The sequence below is a fragment of the Bubalus kerabau genome, chromosome 4 (genome assembly GCF_029407905.1).
Source record: "Bubalus kerabau isolate K-KA32 ecotype Philippines breed swamp buffalo chromosome 4, PCC_UOA_SB_1v2, whole genome shotgun sequence".
Taxonomy (NCBI): domain Eukaryota; kingdom Metazoa; phylum Chordata; class Mammalia; order Artiodactyla; family Bovidae; genus Bubalus; species Bubalus kerabau.
This window is the reverse complement of record NC_073627.1, coordinates 124,418,376-124,441,445: the sequence shown is the minus strand read 5'-3', so window position 1 is coordinate 124,441,445 and position 23,070 is coordinate 124,418,376. Positions and strand designations below refer to the sequence as shown.

Genomic DNA, 23,070 nt, shown 5'->3' with positions numbered 1-23,070 from the left:
CATCGGCCCTTAAGACTGTTCAAAGCTCTTCACTTGTCCATTCGTTCTCAAGGTCAACCCCATTAGTTCATATTAGCATCTCAGCACCTCACGGATGAGAGCTGAAACTCAGGTCACCTGAGCAAGCCCAGGCAGCCAGTGCAAGGTGTAGACTTAACAGTCGTCAATGTGGTTACCATATCTGAGACTAAGACTGCTCCCACGGAGTTCCCCGAGAGTCCCCTGCGCGGAGGGGCGTGTCTCGGGCAGGCGCAGCCCTGCCCCCAGGGCTTCCGAGGCAACGTCCTGGCGTGGGAGTTTCAGGAATGAGAAGCTTCGAGGCCGGCAGACTGGGATGAAAATGGCTGACGACTCTTCAAACAGGACAAGGGGAGGTGTCCAGAAACCTTGGTCAGAACCTGTCTTTGAGTGAAATCTCAACTTCTGTCTTCCACAAGTGATGGAAATAGGACTCAGAATCCTGAGGTAAGACGTCTCCCGAAACAGCCAGGTGCAGTCGCCATTAGGAAGCGATACGCCACAGCCTCTCAGGCCTTGCCCCCGACATGGCCCCGCCTCTGAACATGTCCACACCCCTGGGCGTGACACCATCCGCAGAGCACACTGGGATGAGCCTCCGTGTAGAAATTCCTTCATTTTCCATTTTCTCCAGAAGTTTCTGAGCTCCACTAGGTATGTGCAGCTGTGATGAGGTAAACTTTATTTCTGTCCTCTGAGAAGGTGATTACGCCAAACGTGTTCTACACCATGTGAAAAGTGTTATGAATTGGAAAACAAGGACAGATCCCAGTGTGGGGGAATCAAAGACAGCATCTGAGTGAAACCTTTCAGTATAATACGAAGGAAAGAGGAGAGAAAGTATGAGGACTCATGTTTGGTCTTGTTGTTTTGAAGTTTTTATGATGAAAAGTCCTCATTTTGTGAGTATTCATTCCCATGTGGTGGTCCAGCACATATGCTGTAAGAGTTAAGAATGTGGAGAAGTTGTAGGAACCTGAAAGTAGGCAAGAGAATTGATTAAGAAAACAATCATGAGCTCCACAAAGACAGGAGCTTTGTGTCCTTCACTGGTGTGTCCTAAGTGCCAAATACATAGTAAACGTAGAAAGAATGAATGGATTGTTTTCAGACAGTGTTGGAGCTGACCATTAGTTGTAGAACATAAATACCAATTTATGATGGTACCAACATACTTAATTGTATGATTTTACCCAAGAGGGATCAGACGTTTATTAGAAGGCAGGGCTTCCCAGGTGGCTCAGTGGTAAAGAATCCGCCTGCCAATGCAGGAGCCTCATGCATGGGTTCAATCCTTGGATTGGGAAGAGCCCCTGAAGGAGGAAATGGCAACCCACCTCAGTATTTCTGCCAGGATAATCTAAAGGAACATGTCAGGCTATAATCCCTGGGATCCCGAAGAGTCAGACATGATAGAGCCACTGATAACACTGGCCTGCATGCACTAGAAAAGGTATAGTTAGGTTTTGCCAGGAAGGCAATGGCAACCCACTCCAGTACTCTTGCCTGGAAAATCCCATGGATGGAGGGGCCTGGTAGGCTGTGGTCCATGGGGTCACTGGGAGTCGGATAGGACTGAGCGACTTCACTTTCACTTTTCACTTCCATGCATTGGAGAAGGAAATGGCAACCCACTCCAATGTTCTTGCCTGGAGAATCCCAAGGACGGGGGAGCCTGGTGGGCTGCTGTCTATGGGGTTGCACAGAGTCGGATATGACTGAAACAACTTAGCAGTAGCAGCCAGGCAACGACATATGAAAGGAAAATTGGGAAGGTGCTTTAGAGCTATTTTTTGAAGACTTCTCTGGTGGCTCTGTGGTAAAGAATCCGCCTGCCAATGCAGGAGATGTGGGTTCGATCCCTGGGTCGGTAAGATCCCCTGTAGAAGGAAATGGCAACCCACTCCAGTATTCTTGCCTGGAGAATCCCATGGACAAAGGAGCCTGGTAGTCCTTGGGGTTGCAAAAGAGTCAGACACAACTTATTGACTAAACAACTTTAGAGCTATTTAAGTGTGTGGTTAAGTGATAGACCATGAAGTTTTCCTTGGAGGAGGAGATAAAGATAGAAGGTTGTCAGATGAATGAGTGGCTTGTAGTTCCTGAGCAGGTTGAGGAATTGACATACCAAGGGCATAAGCTGAAAGAGTAAAGGGTGAAATGTCAAACTATATTTTTTCAGAGCAAAAAAATATTCTGATGACGAGTTCTAGAATATGGCCATAACTGAACTGGAATGGAGGTAAAGAGCCATAGGTTGAAAAGGGATAGACAGTGAGAGGTCAGATTATTGGATGGTCTATTCACATGAATATTAGACCTCTGATTGATTCCTCCCACTTTGAGTTCCTGTCCAGAGACTCTTTCCTCTCCCCAAATCTACACAGGATTTGCATTTCCTGCAATTCTAACCTTCAACCAGTGTCATGACTCTGGACAGGAAGGTAAAGTGGGGCAGTGAGACAGAGGGCTATGATAGATACCTGATTTTTTTTTTTTTTTTTTTTTGAAGACTCAGCCTTCACTTACCTTCTGTAAACAGTTCCTCTGTTGTCCTCTGGGAAACTAACCCCATTTACAGTCTCAGCCCATGTGCAAGTGAAGTAGTTGTTTCCCAACTCTATATTAAATACACTGATAAGAGCAGATTTAAACCTTGAAATCTGTAGGATTTGCTTCCTCTGTAAGCATGGCTGTCTACAGAAGTTGAAGTTAGCTTCTTTAGCCCTACGATCTGAAAGCTAGAGCAGAGGGGAGATATTGGGGGAGGCAGGATGAAATATATTGCATCTAATTTTTTTCTCTCTCAAGTCTGCAAACTGGCGGTAGTGAGTCAGGTAGTTGTAAGGCCTCCTTTCACCTGATTATTCGAGGTGACCCCAGACCACCTTTACCTCCATGCCTACTTTCCCACCTCCTTTGGACGCTCCAACCTCTTTGTTTTTCTTACCAGCCACTGCTCTACTTAACCATTAAATAGCTTTGACCTTGATGATATGAATGTGAATGAAGGCAAGGATACACTTGACACCTCTGGCCAATTTTGCTTCAGTTAACTGAGTTGGGTGTCCAAGAAGAAAACCTTGTCTTAGGAAGACTTCTAAGAAGGTCCCAATGATCCCTACCTCCTGATAGTCACACCCTGGTGTAATTACTCATCCCCTTGAATGTAGGTTGAACTTAGTAATTTGCTTTTAATAGAATAAGGAAAAAGGTAATGGAATATCAATTCCACTATTAGTTTACAAAATATTGTAACTTCTTTCTTCCTAGCAGACTGTCTTCTGAACCTGATGAAGCACTGGAGAGGCCCACATGGCAAGGAACTGAGGATAGACTCCAGCCAGCTCCAGCCAACAGTCAAGGAATTGAAGATCTCAGTCCAGCAGGCTTTGAGGAACTTCCTCGTGCCAGCAGTTATGTAAGTGATCACTGAAGTGGGTCTTTCTACAGTCATACCTTTAGATGATACCCCAGCCCCAGCTGATACCTTAAATGCAGCCATGTGAGAGACCTTAAAGCAGAGAACCCAGATAGGTCCTGCCTGAATTCCTGACCACAAAAACTGTGAGATAGTAAATAAGTGTTTTTTTTTAAGCCTCTGAATTTGAGGATGTCCATTTTAGAGCAGGGGGCTTCCCTGGTGGCTCAGCTGATAAAGAATCTGCCTGCAATGCAGGAGACCTGTGTTTGCTCCCTTGGTTGGGAAGATCCCCTGGAGAAGGGAATGGCTATCCATTTCAGTATTCTGGTCTGGAGAATTCCATGGACTGTATGTATTCCACGGACTATACAGTTCATACGGTCACAAAGAGTCAGACACGACTGAGTGGCTTTCACTTTCATGTTATACAGTAGTAGATAACTAATACACCCCTAAATTACTGTGATCTTGGTGAAAGATGTAGCATGACTAGAAAGTCAGGCACTGAATAGGAGTACATCCCTCTGATCTCATCCCTAGGAATACTGTCTTCGTTCTCAGAAATTACCCAATATACTCTTACGCTTAAATGGTATCATCATACTCTAAAAGCCCTGATTAGTCTCCAGGAGCTGCTGGAGGCATAGGTAGGGTTGTGTTGGGTGAAGTGGGTGGGTGGTCAGTATGGGATCATAAGTAGTGATGATGGTGTCATTCTTTCCCTTCTCATTTTTTGTCTTCCTTTCCCACTCACTCCACCATTACATTTTATTTACTCTCTCATTTTCCCCAAAATTCTGGGTGGCTGCCCAATGACCATTCCTGCAAACAGTGGCCAGGTGATCTCTTCGTCTTACAGTAATACCACCCTGAAGAGATTTCCTTGAAGAACAGCTCTTCCTGTTCCTTGAGGTGCTTTCACAAGCAGGGAGACCTCATCATCAAGCTCAAAATATGCTTTCCAGATTAAACATCCCACGTGCAGCAGATTCTTCAGCCAGAAGAATCTGCAGAATTCTGACCCTGGCCAGGCCAGTATCCACAATTGTAAAGCCTATCTATCTATATACACCTCATTCAATGACCACCTACCTGTGAGTTACTCTGGGATCAGAAACATTTTCTAAACAAAAGTAAGACCGTCTTCAAGAAAATATTCATATCCCTCAGCCTTTTCAGAGCTGCAAATTCTGTCTTCGCTACTGCTCCAGTAAGGGTAGAGGAAAGGTAAAGGGTGAACTGCTACTTATTTTCATTAGGGTCAGGTAAGGCGTGGGAGACGGAGAAGGCAGTGGCACCCCACTCCAGTACTCTTGCCTGGAAAATCCCATGGACGGAGGAGCATGGAAGGCTGCAGTCCATGGGGTCGCTAAGAGTCGGACACGACTGAGCGACTTCACTTTCACTTTCATGCATCTTAGCAGGAAATGGCAACCCACTCCAGTGTTACTGCCTGGAGAATCCCAGGGATGGGGGAGCCTGGTGGGCTGCCATCTATGGGGTCGCACAGAGTCGGACACGACTGAAGTGACTTAGCAGCAGCAGGGAGTGGGAGATGTGGCCCATCACCACAAAATTCATGAAGGATAAAAGAGTTCTTCATTGCAGGACATTTACTCCTCACCAAGAGATCTAAGAGGAAGATTTCTGTCTACCACTAACCTCAAGGCCTAAACATTCTCTAAAACTTTTTGAGGCAACAAGAGTCAAATCTGGCTATATTATGCTAGAGTAACTCATTCCACCCTATAGCTGTATATGGTTCAGGATAGTTTGAGAGCAGATGAAAAGATAGTTTAAGCCAAGTTCTAGACTTTAAGATATCTTCTCATTTTTCAAAAGCCTGAAAATTTCTAGAGTAAATTTTTGTACTTTTTAATAAAAATAATTAAGTTTTTTAGGTAGAGGGTATCAGAGCAGGATCAAATAAAGGACTCCAGGATAAAACTGAGAAGACCACTGTCAGGCTCCCCGCAAGGAAGCCTCTTAGACACCAAGAGGAAATCAGAATGAGCTGAACTACTCCTTCCATTTCCCACATACAAGTACCAGGATAACTAAAACCCATGCACCCAGTGCAGTACACAGAGAGCATTAGTGTTTCTCTATTAGAACATTTATTGAGGAGGATCAAAATTCTCGATTTACTAAAGGAAGGTTGTTTTCATCTGAGAATGTCTTATCATGAAAACTGCAAGGTTTTCTCAGTGACTGAATGAGTTGTTTGGAGAAATTTCTTCTCCCTCAAAATGCTGGAGAAGTGATTTCTGTTTGAATAGAAGAGTTAGATCTCTGAACACAGTGTCTTCTTCAGGAGTGAGGGGGGCTGGAGGGATCTGGCATTCTTGATGCACACAGGTGGGGCTTGGATGGCTTACCAGCTCCCTGGAGGGCAGGGAAGAGGGTTGACTCTGACGTAATACCTGATCCTCAAAGGCCACATCTTTTGGGGGATGTCTGACCCCATCTCTGTTCTGTCTGACACTTGTAAGACAACTCTGATCAGCATAAACAACTTCTTGGTTTGAGGACTTGGGACTTACCCATTCCTCTTGCTGTAAGTCAGGGAGAGCACCATAGTTGGAGGGATGTCCCTTACCAGGCATTACCTGGGTCTGCAGTTCCTTCTTGTGCTGACTTAATTCCAAGGCCTCAGATTCAAACCTACATGCCATCTTCTCTTCTAGGATCTTCCCAATGGCTCTCATGAGCTCGTGAGCTTCAAGGGGCCCATGACTCACAGAGAGAGCTGCACTTTCCATTGAGTGTTGGTTCTGTGCAAAGGTTGACATGAATTTGGCTTTTTGCTGGGGACTTTCCTGGTCTTTGGTTTTTCTCATGAAATCAATCCACTGAAAAAATCGCCTCATCTTTTTTCTGAAGAAATTTTCAGGAGGAAGCTGCTCATTCTGTGACAGAGATGAGGAAGTGTCCTTTAATTTTCTTTCCTCAACAAGGTGGCACTTCTTTCTGCCTGTAGACATCCCTGCTCCTGAGTCTTCACTTCTGTATTCTCCTGCTTTGGAACCCAAAGGCTTTCTCTCTGCAGCAGGTGGGAAGTTATTATCCTGGCACTTCAATAGTACATGCTTAGAGGGATCCTGCCTCTGCTCCATGCTGGTCCCACTGTCCTCCGAGTGGGTGTGTGGCACCTGGGAAGCTGCCATGTCCCCAGTGGAGACACTCTGGGCAACAGTCTGTGAAGACTTGGAAGGCAACCTACTTGAAGTCGGGGTCATGTCTGTGGGACAATGGTCAGCCTGGCTATGCTCCTTATTCTTGAATTTTAACTTTAACTCAGTAAGGATCTGTTTTTGAAAGTCTGATATATCAGAATCTTGGGGAACAGATATTTTTGGTGGGGGACATTGAGTGGTCAGGGTAGTTTCTGCTTTAATCATTTTGACCTTTGTCATTTGGGAGCTTCTCAATTTGCTGGTTGGCAAGATGTTACAGGATTGTGATTCAAGAGCATGAAGCTCCTTGGCCCTGAATATCTCCCTGGACACACTGAACATTGTGGAATGTTCTGAATTCTTCCTCGCTATCTTTTGGCCCTGAATCATTTCTACTCTATCACTGAAGTTCATGGTCTCATCCCTTGGCTCAGGTCCATACCCACCTTGCCTTATGGGCACCACTGGGCTGCGTCTGTCATCCAGTAGAGTCTCATTCTGACTTACTTTGTCTTTGTTTCTGTGTGTGACGGGCTGAAAAGTCTGTCTGCCACACTCAATTGTCTGAATGTCCTCTGCAAGCTTTTGGTAGGTATCAGAGTATGATGGTTGTGGGGCCCTCTGTCCTTCTTGGCCCACAGATGAGATAACAGGGAGAGGATGATCCAGCATGGGGGTTGAATTTGTGGTTCTCACCTTATTTCCCTGAGAAGTTTTAGATCTTTCTTCAAGAGGCTTGGAAAGCTCATCTTTGGAGTCCACCCCAGAAATATGGGTGGTTGAGGAGGGAAAGTCAAATTGAGGAAGAGGCCATGTTTTGGCTTCTCTCAACATATAGAATTTTATGGATTCAAGAACCTTGAGGGGTAGGCCCCATCTCTGAGTCACACGAAACCTTAAAATATGGGCTTCTAGCACCTTTAGGGTATTGTGATCAAGAAAAGAAAGCTCTAGAGTGCTAATCTGGTGGCATACTTTACCTACAATTGTGTTTTTTGAATGTGGGTCTTCCACATTGGTTTGGGAGCTTGCAGAAGGAAGCAAAGTATTGTCGTCAGCCAGCCATGAACGACACACACCTGTAGGAATCCTACCCACACTAATCTGCCAAGACTTTGTGCTCACATGTAATCTAAGAATGTTTTTTATTTGATTCCGATCTATGTCCTTTCTTGAGACATTTAGTAATTCATTCCTTGAGTGATTCCTTGAGTGGCACACACAGTTAGTTTTTGTCCCCAAGGCAGCCCTCAGACCCTGTACGAGGTAGCATTCTGAGCTATCTTGTGGGCTGTCTTCTGGGCTTTTCTCAAGGATATAGCCAAGATTCTTCCTCATGTCATCCCTTAGCTGAAACTTTGTTGAGACCCTCTCATGGAAATTTCCTGGGAGAGCCAATTCAGTCTTCTCTATATTGTTGCTACCCTGGCCCTGAAGCTCGGAAAGTTGTAACTGAACATGCCTGCCTCTCTGCTGAGGTACTTCTGCTAATTTGCATTGAGGCCCCATCAGTGCTAGAGACTCTAGATTCCTACAGGCTTGGAGGTACCAGCGTGGAATTAGCCTCCTTGGAACGTGGAGCTCCAGTTTCTCCTGGGGTTCACTGGTGACATGAAAATGGCCAGGAAGGATAGAGACTGGTACATAGGCATGGGATGGCTGGTTGACCAATGGGAGGTTATGAGCTTGAGAACAAGTGGCTTGAGATTTTTGGAGCACAGGAACTAAACCCCACAAACTTTCCTGTTGCTTCTGTAACACATGCCACTCCAGATGTTGATTTTCAGTTGCAATATGAAAGTCTGACTCATTCTGGAATCTGTGGAAAGACACTCCACAGTCCCTAATTTGGGATGGAGAAGAGGATGATAGGATTGGGAGTCGGGCTTGAAGGTGGGCCTGGGGCTGGACCTGAGTGAAAGGTAGAGACTGGGATTGTGGCTTAGTTTGAGGCAAGGATTGTGGTGGATATACATGGGGAAGGAGATGGGGACGGGAATGAAGAAGTGGTGGAGATTCTTGATCCCGCATTTTGACTGCAGGAGCATTACAGATTCCATTGAATAAGACAAAGTGAGACTCTAGAGGGGAACTACTACTAGAAACCAGAAGAGTAGCCACTAGGGATTCACTGTGCAAAGAGGGAAGACCCCAGAAGAGCTGGCTATATTTCTGCTGCAAGTTTCCCCCCAAAGTCTTGACATATAAGAGCTGCTGACAAATGTGAAGTTTCTCTGGTTTGCTTTCACTGTTCCAGCCAGTTTGGGGGGCTGTAGTGTTCTGCACATCAAGAGACTGCAACAAATTCCCTGAAGATGTCCGTTGGTATTCTGACCACATTTGTTTTGAAAATGGACCCTCTTCCTTTTCTTTCTTCTCTAAACTCTGGAAAGCCATTCTGTTTTTTATTTGTCTCTCCAAGAGTCCATGGATGTTAAAGCCAGAGAAAGAATGGCTATTGGCCTCCTTGTGCTTTGTAACAGAGTCTCCCCAGAGATAAGTGTCTTGTGGATGGAGGGAAACATGCTCTCGCTGAAAATCAGAGTGTGGTAATGATGGGAGGAGCACGTTCATGGCCTGAGCTTGCCACAAAGAGAAGTCTGAAATTGATAGGCTTGAATGCTCAGTGCCTCTGATTGTTGAAACACAAGTGGACAACTCACTAGGGCTATCTGGAGATGACTTCTCCAGAACAGGCTTCAGTAAAGTGGAAATTGATTTAGGTTGAGTCACAGATAAAGTGCAGTCTGACAGTGGTGAAACAAATGGGGTTGGTGGTACATGAGGACAAGCAAAAGAATCAGTGGGATCCATCGCCTGGGACAAATCTGATAAGGGGTTGATATCTTGGGAATGGGTGGGGTCAAGAGAGGAAATGGTATCCAGAAACAATGTGGCCTCTGCTGGGACAACAGGGTCTGCTGTCTGAGTGTCATGTGGTAGGAGAAGGGGGAAAGCAATGGTTTGGGGTAGGGAATAATCCACTGGGAATTCAGAATCCAAGGAAGAAAAAGGCTCTGAGGCCAGAGAGTGGCCCATTGGTGAGGGTGAAAAAAAGTCAGTTAAGGGGGTCATTGGGCTAGGGGAGAGAATAGAGGAGGGCAGTGAGGAAGGCTCTGGCAGAGAGGCTGGTGGTAGGTTTCCTGGAGGGACTGCTGAGAAGGCCGGGGACTGAGTAAACGATGACTCAGTCACAGGAGCTGTGGAAGCCAAAGGAGACACAGGGGAAGTAGCATCTTCCAGGGCCTCCAGGAACAGCAGCCGATTGACCTCAGCAGTTGCATTATTACACACCTCACAGAAGGAGTCTGGACATAAGAGTTGACGAAAGCAGGTGGTATCATCATGCTGGCCCAGGGGGCTGCAGAAGATAGGAAGTACAAAACTACAGCCAGGACCAGGAAAAAACATGAGGCCCTGGTACCTCTGGCAAAAGTATGGCTGCCCAATGTATACTATCTTTTCACATTCTTCGACTTCTTAAATCTCACAATGTATCTTTTAATCCCTCTCCCCAAGGCTTCCACATTCTGAATCTGAGGATATTCCCTCCCATGTCAATCCCAGGCTTCACTGAGGCCCTAGAAATTCAAAGACTCCACTAAAAAAGTGGGATACAGGAAAGAAGGTAATGTTTAGTCACCTTTGCAGAAGATAAAGCTCCTTCCTTGCCTCCTCTGCTTTGCTCTGGCAAGTTCTCCAACCTGGGAAACCAGGAGAGTGATGAAGGTAGGAACAAAGAGAACTTATAGGAGACTAAGTAGAATGTCCTTTAGTGGTACCCTTGGTGGATTGGAGAGTCTCAAGAACTAGAATATAAGATCACATGGTCAGTGATAATAATAGCAAGGCTCAAATATATATGTTGCCTTATCATTCACAAAGGGCTTTCATATGTATTCTCCCATGTGATATTCAGAACTGCCCTTTGAGGAATATAGGTCAATGGTTATTTACCTCAAAGAGGAATCTGATCATCCAGGAAGTCAGAGGACTTATACAAAGTCAGGACACAGAAGTTCTGACTCTTGACATCTCACTCACATGGCCACCTGTGGGGAAACACCCATTACCCAGGTCCATCATGGTTTCAAGCCCAGCAATGAGAAAAACAGGGAATCCGAGAAGTGTCTCAGGCTTGGACTGCCTCCCCATGAGCCTCTCCCCAGATACCTCTGGTTTCTGAGAGAAACGGTATCTAGCCACTGACATCGTCAGAGGTCACGGACCTGGGATCTCATGGAAAAGGCAGGAAGGGTCACCCTTGGAGAGATCCGGTGAAACAAGCAGAGCCTTACCTTTCAGTGTGCCACCTTTCCTTCTCCTCTTGGTTCTGCCCTGACGCTGAGAACAAAAACAAAAGAATGAAGCCCTGGGGCTCATTTCTCTCAGTCCTCTCTAGAAAACTCATATATTCATTATCCATGAATAATATGACTCTAATTAATAGACTTTTATGTTCTTTTTATCAATTTTAAAGGTTTAAAATGTTTTTAATTTTTTCTTCTTAAAAAAATAAGTGACTTTGAATGTATAGCAATAGAAACTTTCCAAATTGAAATGCAAAGAGAAAAAAATTTAATATTTAAACCCAGAATATCCAAGAATTGTGAGACAGTTTCAAAATGTGTAGTATATCAATACATGCAACAGAAATATTAAAATGAGAAGAAAGAACAGAGCAGAAGAAACATTTGAAGAAGTAACAGCCCAAGATTTTCCAAAATTAATGATAGACTAACCATAGATTATGGAAGCTCAGAGAACACCAAGCAGCATAAATACTAAGAAAGTCTAAACCTGGACATATTTTATTAAAGCTGTAGGAACCTGAAAGATAAAATCTTGAAAGAAAACAGAAGAAAATAATGCCGTACCTCTAGAGGAACAAGGATGAGAATTATGGGCTTCTCATCATAAATCAGAGCTTCCCTGATAGCTCAGTTGGTAAAGAATCCACCTGCAGTGCAGGAGACCCTGGTTTGATTCCTGGGTCTTAAAGATCTGCTGGAGAAAGAATAGGCTACATACTCCAGTATTCTTGGGCTTTCCTTGTGGCTCTGCTGGTAAAGAATCACTTGCAATGCAGGAGACCTGGATTTGATCCCTGGGTTAGGAAGATCCCCTGGAGAAGGGAAAGGCTACCCACTCCAGTATTCTCACCTGGAGAATTCCATGGACTGTATAGTCCATGGGTTGCAAAGAATTGGACATTGGACACAAAAAGTTGACTGAGTGACTTTCACTTTCACTTTTGATCATAAACGATGCAAGCAAAAAGAAAATTGACTGAAATATTAAAGTGTTGAAAGAAAAAAATCACTCCAGAACTCTTTATCTAGTGAAATTATCCTTCAAAAGTAAAGGAGAAATAAAAACCGTCTCAAGACAAACAAAAACTGAGATAGTCAGCAACATCAGATCTTCCCTGGAATAAATGTTAAAAAAAGTTCTGTAGGAAGAAGGAAAACAACATCTCAAGTCTTCATAAAGGAAGAGAGGAAAAGGAATCAATGATGGTAAAAGAAAAAAAAACACTTTCATTTTTCTTATTCTTAATTGACTTAATGATACTACTGATAATGTATTGAGTGATCATAGTATATGGATAGGTGAAATAAATGACATCAGTGTTACAAGGGATAGGAGGGAGGAATTGGGAACTCTGTTATAACAGAACCTGTACTACTTATGAAGTGGTATAGTGTTTATATGAAAGTAGATTTGAGTTGTCAGTGTATTAGTTGTCAGTACATTAGTTGTTAATGTATTGAATATATTGCAAATTCTATGGCAACCACTAAAATATTTTTTATAGAATACTTGATATGCTAAGAGAAGAGAGAGAGGGAATCCTATAAAGTACTTGTTTGAAACCAGAAAAGGCACAAAAAGAGGGGAAGAAGAAAAGAATACTTATAATAAATACTAAACAGTTACAGACATGATGGATATTAATCCAACCATATAGAAAATTGCTAAATGTAAGTGGTCTAAATACATTCAATTAAAAGCTAGATTGTCAGTGGATAAAATAAGATCCAATTATGTGTTGCCTACCAAACACCCACTTTAAAGATACTGTACCATGCTAACACTGATGAAAGAAGCAGGAGGAGCTATATTAATTTCAGACAAAGCAGATTTCAGAACAAGGAGAGTTATGAGGGATAAAGAGGGACAGTACATAACAACAAAAGGGTCAGTTCTCTAAGAAGACACAACAATCCTTAACATGTATACAGTCTAACAACAGACTGTCAAAATATGTGAAGCAAAAACAGGCCCAACTGTAAGGACAATTAGATGAATCTACTGTTATTTTTGGAGACTTCAACTCCCCTCTATCAGAAATGGACAGATTCAGCAGGCAGAAAATCAGTAATGATAGAGTTGACCTAACCAGAAGCATCAGTCAAATTGATCTAATTGACATTTATAGAATACTTCATCCAACAGCAGAATACACATTCTTCTCAAGCACACATGGAACATTGACCAAAATAGACCACATTCTGGACCATGAAATGCATCTTAACAAATGCAAACTAGAAATCATACAAAATGTGTTTTTAGATGATAATAGAATTAAACTAGAAATCATTTACAGATAGTTAGAAAGGCCAAAATGCCAAAATGTTTGAAGAGTAAACAGCATGCTACTAACAAATGGGTCAAGGAAGAAATCTCAGAAAAAAGAAAAATTTTTAACTAAATGAAAATTAAAATACAACTTGTCAAAGTTTGTGAGATACAAAAGAAACAGTACCTGGAGGGAAACTGATAGCACTGAATGCATCCATTTGAAAAGAAAGATTTAATATCTTTGAGGGACTCTGGCTTACTGACCTGGTCGATGTCTCCCTGTTTCCAAAATATTGAGAAACTTGAGTTCCCCTTTAGGTAGCATAGTGACAGAAGAAGGAGCCCCACCCAACACACCAAGGCAAGGATGGGAAAACTTAGGAAGTTGAGCTGGAACTCAGCCATGGTGCAGTAAGTTTCTTCAGACAAAGATGATGATCCAAATCATCAGAAGTGCATTGCTGCCTCAGGCATCTGGGCATTTAAAGTGCACATTCTAGACTAGAGTTCTAGGCCCACATCACAGAGGTTTAGCATAAACACCAAAGGTTCTTGAGGGTGGGGGAGGGGACAACACAAGAAAGATGAAACCACAGTCCTTCCCTACCACCCAACCCAGCAGATCCATCCATCCCTCCAGGGCCCTTTAGATACTTCTGATCTACCTTTCCAACCACACATTCACATACCATATATTTACTTTAGTGAAAATTCCTATTTATTCCACCTGTTACCTAGATATTAACTGAGACCTTCTTATTGCCTAATGGTCACCCTTTGGACCTCACATAATATATAAAACTGCTGTGCCAAGGGATTTACACCTCCAAGGTCTACTCTGCCTTCAACTACAGCTTCCCCTCATATATAATGTGTCTTTACCTGCATGGAGCCAGAGGCACAAATATATGTCACCCACTCCCCCTGTATCTCCTCAAAAGAATTCACCAAAAAGCACAAGTGTGCAGAGTGGCATATATTAATAAATAGGAAGCATGACAAAAAGAGAAACAAGGGCATGGCACACTCATGACCCTATAGCAAACAACTTAGAAATCTTGGGTAATTCTTTTTTCCCAAAATCCCTCTTCAGCTATTCAGCCCCTTAAGGTTCTCAAACCAAGCCCCCTCCACCCATAGAGTGTCTCTTCCTGCTGCTCCCTCTTTCATCTGACAAATCCCTTCTTCTCCTCACAACATTTAAAATTTTTTATTTATTTTACAGAACACAACCTGCAGGACCAAATAAACTCTGATTTAAGGAGTGGGCTTCTCTTTAGCATAACTTCTAACAAACACAGTTATATTTAGTGATACTTTTTGACTTTTTTGACTCACATTAATAGTTACTTCTTCCATGAAAAGTTTTATGATTTTTTTCTCATCTACTTTCTTTTCACTAAAATTTCTGTTGGCATCTCCATACCTTTGTAGACATAACATTACTTTTGTTGATGCATGTACACAATGGTGTACATGCATTTATTTAATCTCCCTATGCTAGTTATTAGTCATTTACTAGTTATAGTCATTTACTAGTTGTACCCCTTATAGCTTCCTTAGATTATAAACTGCTGAAATTAACCCCTGTGTCATTTCCATACTTTGCTTGCCTGCATTCTCTCATTGAGTCTGATGAATCAGTCTTGACCCCAGATACCTAATTCTTTCCCTCCCCTCTGAGGAGGGTTTACCAGCAATGACAGCTCCTTCCTTCACCTGTCTTCTCCTGCATCCACAGTGCCACCATTGTTTCTATCCAAAAGGAATATGCACTTCAAGCCCACTCCATTGTCCATACCCACCTCCCTTGACCCTTGGAGGTGTATTTATTTAAAAAAAATCCCTCCACATATCTTTGTATCTCTGGTGTTATTTTGGGGGTTTTTTTCTTTTTTTTTTTTTTTCCAGAGGAAGGCTGGTCCTGACTGTCCCTGAGGTCCCTAGGATTCCCAACTGTAAAAACATTCTCTAAAGTCTGAGCAAGATAAGTTCCACCAAAAGAAAAGAGGTTATAAAGATGACACATCAAATATATTCTTCAAAAAATGGCCTTGTCATAAAAAAGGAAGACTAAAAAACACTAATCCATATTAAAGGAGACTAAAGACACAAGACAACTAAATGCAATCTGTGATTTTACACTGAATCCTTTAATGAAGGTTTTGAAAAAAACAATTACAAAGGACATTACTCAATAAATTGAAAAAAAATTGAATATGAATAGATCAGTTAAAAGTTTTATGCCATTGTTAAATCATTGTTACATTTACTGAAGAGGATAAATAATTGTACTATATGTAAGAGAATCTTTTACTCTTAAATACACAATGAAATATTCAATGAGAAGGTGCATAATACATAAAGTATTTTCTCAAATATTCAGAAATATATGCATATTTTTCATATATGTGTATATTCATATATAAACAGAAAGGAGAGGAAGGGAGGGAAAAAGACAGAAGCAGAGTCAAAGAGACAGAAAAGGGAGGGATCTCAAATAGGTCAAAATGTTAGGTAAGTCTGGATAAAGGGTACATGGTTTTACCATCCATGCAACTTTTCCACAAGTTTAATTATTTTCATATAAATACACTTAAAAAACAGAACATTGCTTGCTGTCCTGGATTTTACCAAACTGTTGAGATTTCTAGCTTTGATTCCTACAGCTACCACCACCACCATCTTCAGACCCCTGAAGTAAACAATGCCAGCATAAAAGTTATCTCAGGCTCTGTCCCCAGCAAGACATCTGGGATCCTCTGCACATTTCGACAGGATTTTAGAAAATGTTGAAGAAGAGTACCACCCCCCACAAAAATTTTAATTATACCCAATGCAGAACAAAAAAAATGGTCAACACGTTTACAGCTTGGATCCGCTGATTTTTCTTATCTGGTGCCACCAGGTCATTCATCTTCCAGGATTTTGTGGTGTGAATTGGTTTGCCAGTACTTTGCCTCTTCTGCTTGTCAGTTACCATTCCTCCGCCAGATTTCCATCTTCCAAAAATGTGTTGACATCTATTGCCATATCCTCTCTCCTTCTTGTCATCCTCAAGCACTTCTTTGGAATCCTTTGTTTCTACAGTTTATTGAAACACAGTTCACACATACCATACAATTAGGGCTTCCCGGGTAGCTCAGCTGGTAATGAATCCGCCTCCAATGCAGGAGACCCCATTTCGATTCCTGAGTCAGAAAGTTCTCCTGGATAGGGGATAGACTACCCACTCTAGTATTCTTGGGCTTCCCTAGTGGCTCAGATGGTATAGAATCTGCCCACAGTGCAGGAGACCAGGATTCAATCCCTGGGTTGGGAAGATTTCCTGGAGGAGGGCATGGCAACCCACTCCAATATTCTTGCCTGGAGAATCCCCATGGACAGAGAAGCTTGGCAGGGCTACAGTCCATGGAATCACAAAGAGTTGGACATGACTGAGCGACTAAGCACACACTACAGCACACCATACAATTCACTCATTTACAGTGTGTAATTCCTTGATTTTTATTATACTCAGATATGTGCATTACTACAGTCAATTTTTAAAATATTTTCATGGCTTTAAAAAGAACCTCATAACCTTTAGCCTCATAATCCCCTTCCCCCATCTTGCAGCTCTAAGCAACCAATAATCTATGTTCTGTTCTGTCTTGGTTTCCCTAATTGGATATTTCATATGAATGGAGTCATATGTAGTCATTTGTGACTGGCTTCTTTCATTAGCATAATGTTTTCACAGTTCAGCCATGTTGAAACATGTATCAGTTTATGGCTTTTTATGCCAAAATAATATTAACTGCATAGATAGAACGTATTTGATTTACCTATTCATCAGTTGATGGACATTTGGGTTATTTCTACCATTAACTCTTATGAATACAATTGCTATAGACATTTGTTTACAGGTTTTTTGCGGACATATATTTTCATTTCTCTTGATTATATATTATACCTAGAAGTGGAATTGCTGGGTCACATGGTAACTCTGGGCTTCCCTGATGGCTCAGCTGGTAAAGAATCCACCTGCAATGTGGGGGACTTGGGTTCGATCCCTGGGTTAGGAAGATTTTCTGGAGAAGGGAAAGGCTACCCACTCTGGTATTCTGGCCTGGAGAATTCCATGGATTGTATCGTCCATGGGGTCACAAAGAGTCTGATACAACTGAGCAGTTTTCACTTTCACTTCTTTCATGGTAACTCTATGTTTAATATTCTGAGGCACTGCCAGACTGTTTTCCAAAACATTTGCCCCAGTTTTCATTACCAGAAGCAGTGTATCAGGGTTCAAGTTTTTTTTAATTCTCACTAACAGTTGTTCGAATCTGACTTTTTGATTATAGCCATTCCTGTGTGTGTGAAATGTTATCTCATAGCAACTTTGGTTTTCATTTCCGTGATGGCTAGTGATGTTGAGCCTCTTTTCATCTACTCTTTTAATGGTATTTGAGAAGATATTATAATAATAAGCAAGTGTATTTGATCTACTATGTTTAATCATAACACAGTAGCTCATTTTAACTGTGTGACAAGAAAAATATTTTGTTGTATGTATTTGAAAGCGCATGAACAGTATGATAAGGCAAAAAGATATGACATGAAAGATTAACACCCCAGGTTGGTAGGTGCCCAGTATGCTACTGGAGAAGAGTGGAGAAATGACTCCAAAAAGAATGAAGAGACAGAGCCAAAGCAAAAACCCAGTTTTGCATGTGACTGGTGATAGAAGTAAAATCTGATTCTATAGAAAACAGTATTTCATAGGAACCTGGAATGTTAGGTCCATGAATCAAGGTAAATTGGAAGTGGTCAAACAAGATGGCAAGAGTGAACATCGACATTTTAGGAATCAATGAACTAAAATGGACTGGAATGGGTGAATTTAATTCAGATGACCATTATATCTACTACTGTAGGCAAGAATCCCTTAGAAGAAATGGAGTAGCCCTCATAGTCAACAAAAGAGTCCAAAATGCAGTACTTGGGTGCAGTCTCAAAAACAACAGAATGATCTCTGTTCATTTCCAAGTCAAACCATTCAGTATCACAGTAATCCAAGTCTATGCCCCAACCACTAATGCTGAAGAAGCTGAAGTTCAATGGTTATATGAATACCTACAAGACCTTCTAGAACTAACACCAAAAAAAGATGTCCTTTTCATCATAGGGGACTGAAATGCAAAAGTAGGAAGTCAAGAGATACCTGGAGTAACTGCAAGTATGGCCTTGAAATACAAAATGAAGCAGGGCAAAGGCTAACAGAATTTTGCCAAGAGAATGCACTGGTTGGTCATAGCAAACACCCTCTTCTAACAACACAAGAGAAGACTCTACACATGGACATCACCAGATGGTCAGTACCAAAATCAGATTGATTATATTCTTTGCAGCCGAAGATGGAGAAGCTCTATACAGTCAGCAAAAACAAAACCAGGAGCTGATCCTGAACTCAAATCATGAACTCCTTATTGCCAAATTCAGACTTAAATTGAAGAAATTAGGGAAAACCACTAGACCTTTCAGGTATGACCTAAATCAAATCATTTACAATTATACAGTGGAAGGGACAGACAGATTCAAGGGATTAGATCTGATAGAGTGCCTGAAGAACTATGGATGGAGGTTTGTGACATTGTACAGGAGGCAGTGATCAGACCATCCCCAAGAAAAAGACATGCAAAAAGGCAAAATGGTTGTCTGAGAAGGCCTTACAGATAGCTGACAAGAGAAGCTAAAGGCAAAGGAGAAAAGGAAACATATAACCAATTGAATGCAAAGTTCCAAAGATAGCAAGGAGAGATAAGAAAGCATTCCTCAGTAATCAATGCAAAGAAATAGAGGGAAACAATAGAATGGGAAAGACTGGAAATCTCTTGAAGAAAATTGAGATACCAAGGGAATTTTGCATGCAAAGATGGGCATAAAATAGGACAGAAATGGTATAGACCTAACAGAAGCAGAAGATATTAAGAAGAGGTGGCAAGCATACATAGAAGAACTATACAAAAAAGATCTTCATGACCCAGCTAGCCACGATGCTATGATCATTCACCTAGAGCCAGACATCCTGGAATGTGAATTCATCTAGGAAGCATCACTATGAACAAAGCTTGGAGGTGATGGAATTCCAGTTGAGCTATTTCAGATCCTAAAAGATGATGCTGTGAATGTGCTGGACTCAATATGCCAGCAAATTTGGAGAACTCAGCAGTGGCCACGGGACTGGAAAAGGTCCGTTTTCATTCCAATCCCAAAGAAAGGCAATGCCAAAGAATGCTGCAACTACTGCACAATGGCACTCATCTCACAGGCTAGCAAAGTAATGCTCAAAATTCTCCAAGCCAGGCTTCAGCAGTACATGAACTATGAACTTCAAGATGTTCAAGCTGGGTTTAGAAAAGCCAAAGGAACCAGAGATCAAATTGCCAACATCTGTTGGATCGTTGAATAAGCAAGAGAGTTCCAGAAAAACATCTACTTCTCTGCTTTATTGACTATTCCAAAGCCTTTGACTGTGTGGATCACAACAAACTGTGGAAAATCCTTAAAGAGATGTGAATATCAAACCACCTTACCTGCCTCCTGAGAAATCTGTATGTGGTCAAAAAGCAACAATTAGAACCGGACATGGAACATGGACTGCTTTCTAATTGGGAAAGGAGTACATCAAGGCTGTATACTGTCACCCTGCTTTAAACTTAAGTGCAGAATACATCATGCAAAATGCCAGGCTGGATGAAGCACAAGCTGGAATCAAGGTTGCCAGGAGAAATATCAATAACCTCAGATACGCAGATGACACCACCCTTATGGCAGAAAGTGAAGAACTGAAGAGCCTCTTAATGAAAGTTAAAGAGGAGAGTGAAAAAGTTGGCTTAAAACTCAACATTCAAAAAACAAAGATCATGGCTTCCAGTCCCATCACTTCATGGCAAATAGATGGGGAAGCAATGGAAACCATTACAGACTTTTTCTTGGGCTCCAAAATCACTGCAGATGGTGATTGCAGCCGTGAAATTAAAAGATGCTTGCTCCTTGGAAGAAAATCTGTGACCAACCTAGACAGCATATTAAAAAGCAAAGACATTACTTTTCCAACAAAGATCCATCTGGTCAAAGCTATGGTTTTTCCAGTAGTCATGTATGGATGTGAGAGTTGGGCTATATAGAAAGCTGAGTGCCAAAGAATTGATGTTTTTGAACTGTGGTGTTGGGGAAGACTCTTGAGAGTCTCTTGAATCACAAGGGATCAAACCAGTCAATCCTGAAGGAAATTGGTCCCAAATATTCATTGGAAGGACTGATGTTGAAGCTGAAACTCCAATACTTTGGCCACCTGATGCTAAGAATTGATTCATTGGAAAAGACCCTGTTGCTGGGAAAGATTGAGGGAAGGAGGAGAGGGTACGACAAAGGATGAGCTGGTTGGATGGCATCATGGACTCAATGGACATGAGTTTAAGCAAGCTCTGGGAGTTGGTGATGGACAGGGAAGCCTGGAGTGCTACAGTCCATGGGGTCGCAAATAGTTGAACACAACTGAGCAACTGAACTGAACTGATAGCAATGTCAAATCTTTATCAATATGCACAGTTTAATACTTCTGTACTTTTTGCATGTTATAGTTACTGTGTGATTAGGGGACAGCAATACTGTGTGCTCAATTTGGTTTATAAGATTGCTTCTTGAATGGGGTTGAAGGAGGGATCCACTCAAATGACTCCTTGGCGTTGACTAAAACGCTGAGCAGAACTGATTGCCAGAGCCTATAAAGCACAATGCCTTTTTGTAACCAGTGCTGTGTACATCTGTTGTGAATAAGAGTTACCACAGGTTATAAAGATCAAAGAATTATGAGAGCTTTAATTGGGCATATAGCATATATCTAAGAGGTAGATAAGAAGAGGTTTAAATGGGCTTTTACACTTTAATCATAGTGTAAAAGATGGGACATATCACACATGCCAATGATAATTATGAAAGTTGGGTGAGGGATATATGGGATGTTACAGTATTCTGCTTTTGTGCACATTTAAACATTTTTATATGAAAAGCTTTGAAAATAATAAAAGATGTTGAGTAACTCATAAGGAAAAGGAGGGAACAAAAGGATTCCTGGCCAGGTTGAATCAGTCCATCAAGACTAGAGTTTAGCTGTCTCAATATGAAAATCTCAGGAGATGTAATTCCTTTGAGGTTGGGGGAGAAAAACTTATTTCCATGTAACAGGAAAGAAGAAGGAAAGTAGAAATTGGAGAGTGGGTTTGGGGGTTTGTTTTTATTAGGGTTTTTGATGAAAAGTTCCCATCTCATGGCTACTAGTTCCTCTATGAATGTGGTTTGGCACAACTGCTGAACAAGTGGAGATTTGAAAAAAGTAAAGGAGATTTGAAATAGATTTGAGTAGCATTGGAGAGAAAATGGACTTAGGAAACAGCTAAGCTCCATTTGTTTTGTTCACCTGATAGTAAGCATGATATAAGAATTTGAGGAATGAATGCATTATTTCCAAGTAGTGTTAGGGCTGAATTTATTGTGGCATCAGTAGACCTGATTGTGAGATTTAATCCAATAGTGATCTGCTACTTATAGGAATCTGAAAAAAGCAGAGAGAGTTAATTTTGCCAGGCAGGAAGGATTAAAGGTGATTGGATGGGGCCTGTTTGTAGTAGAGCTTTTTAAATGTTGCTTACATGAGAGACCATCAAACCTACCTTGGAGAAGAAGAAAAAGAAGCAAGAGCTTGATGGACAGATGAAGAGTAAGTGGGAAAATGACCTGATGCTGAAAAATTAGCAAGTGGTTTATAAGCTGGAAGGATAAGGGGGATGAGGCCAAAGGGTGGCATGTCAGACTATTATTCCAGATGGCAGAAGTGTTTCTAGTAATAAGCTCTACAGTGTGCAGTGACTGCACTGGGATGGAAGTAGAAATGAGATATTGTAGGAATAGGGAAGCTGGGTTATTGACAGGTGTATCTACATGGAGGTCAGTGCCCTCCACTGCTCCTCACCTCCTCATGTTCCCCACCCTAGGCCCCATCCCACCTTTTGTCCCTCTCCCAGGGCCTCCACAGAATCTGCCTTCTTTCTGTGACCATAAGCTTAAGATATTGTAGGATCAATGTCATAACTCTGGATAAGATAAAAGTACTGAGAGAAGGCTGTAGTGGACATTTATTTTAGTTTAGTTTTTTGTTTTAACACCCAGCATCCACAAGTCTTTCTGGAAAAACTATCTTAAGTGTTCACTAGGCTACTCACCAGATTTTTGAGTCCCAGTCTGCACAAGTGGAATTGTCCTCCCTCTCTAGACCTCCTTGTAAGGGTGGGTGTGTGTGCAGCCTTGGCCAAAAAAAGGTCCATGGTGAACCCCAAATATCTATAACCCCAGGGCATAGTTCTAGGACTCACCTCTGGTTCATGAGCTGCAGGTATTCTGGGGGAGGTCTACCATGGCTCCACCAAGACTATTAATATTAAAGGTGGCACTTAATCCTGATTGGTGAACTATACGCACTAAGGGTAAGGGCAGTATCTTGTATATTGCCATCAAACATAGATGGAAGGAAAGCACCATAATCACCTTCATCACCTTCCCCAAAGAGGGGGATGCCATCTTGATGACATCCTTGGAGATGCTATTTCAGTACTCTAAGATGCCCTCATGCCTTTCTGGTATAAAGCATCAGTGTGCTGTGCTGTTCTCTGGTCAGCCTCAAGCATGTGGTGCTTGGATCAGATTGAGGAGTAGGGGAGCAGGACAGGGTCACAGTATGGGAATAATGAGGCATTAACCTTTGTTCCACCAGCAAGTACATTCTTTAAGATGTCTCACTTTAAGACATCTTTTCCTTACTCTCAGCTG

General features: G+C 42.0%; 1 long non-coding RNA gene across 1 annotated transcript; it reads left to right on the top strand.

Annotated features, from left to right (window-relative positions):
• Positions 1–201: 201 nt before the first annotated feature.
• Positions 202–15,560, top strand: LOC129651595 (uncharacterized). The gene is made up of 3 exons (XR_008714231.1): positions 202–465; positions 3,292–3,439; positions 15,115–15,560. It is a non-coding gene; the product is annotated as an uncharacterized LOC129651595 (long non-coding RNA).
• The last annotated feature ends 7,510 nt before the right edge of the window (positions 15,561–23,070 follow it).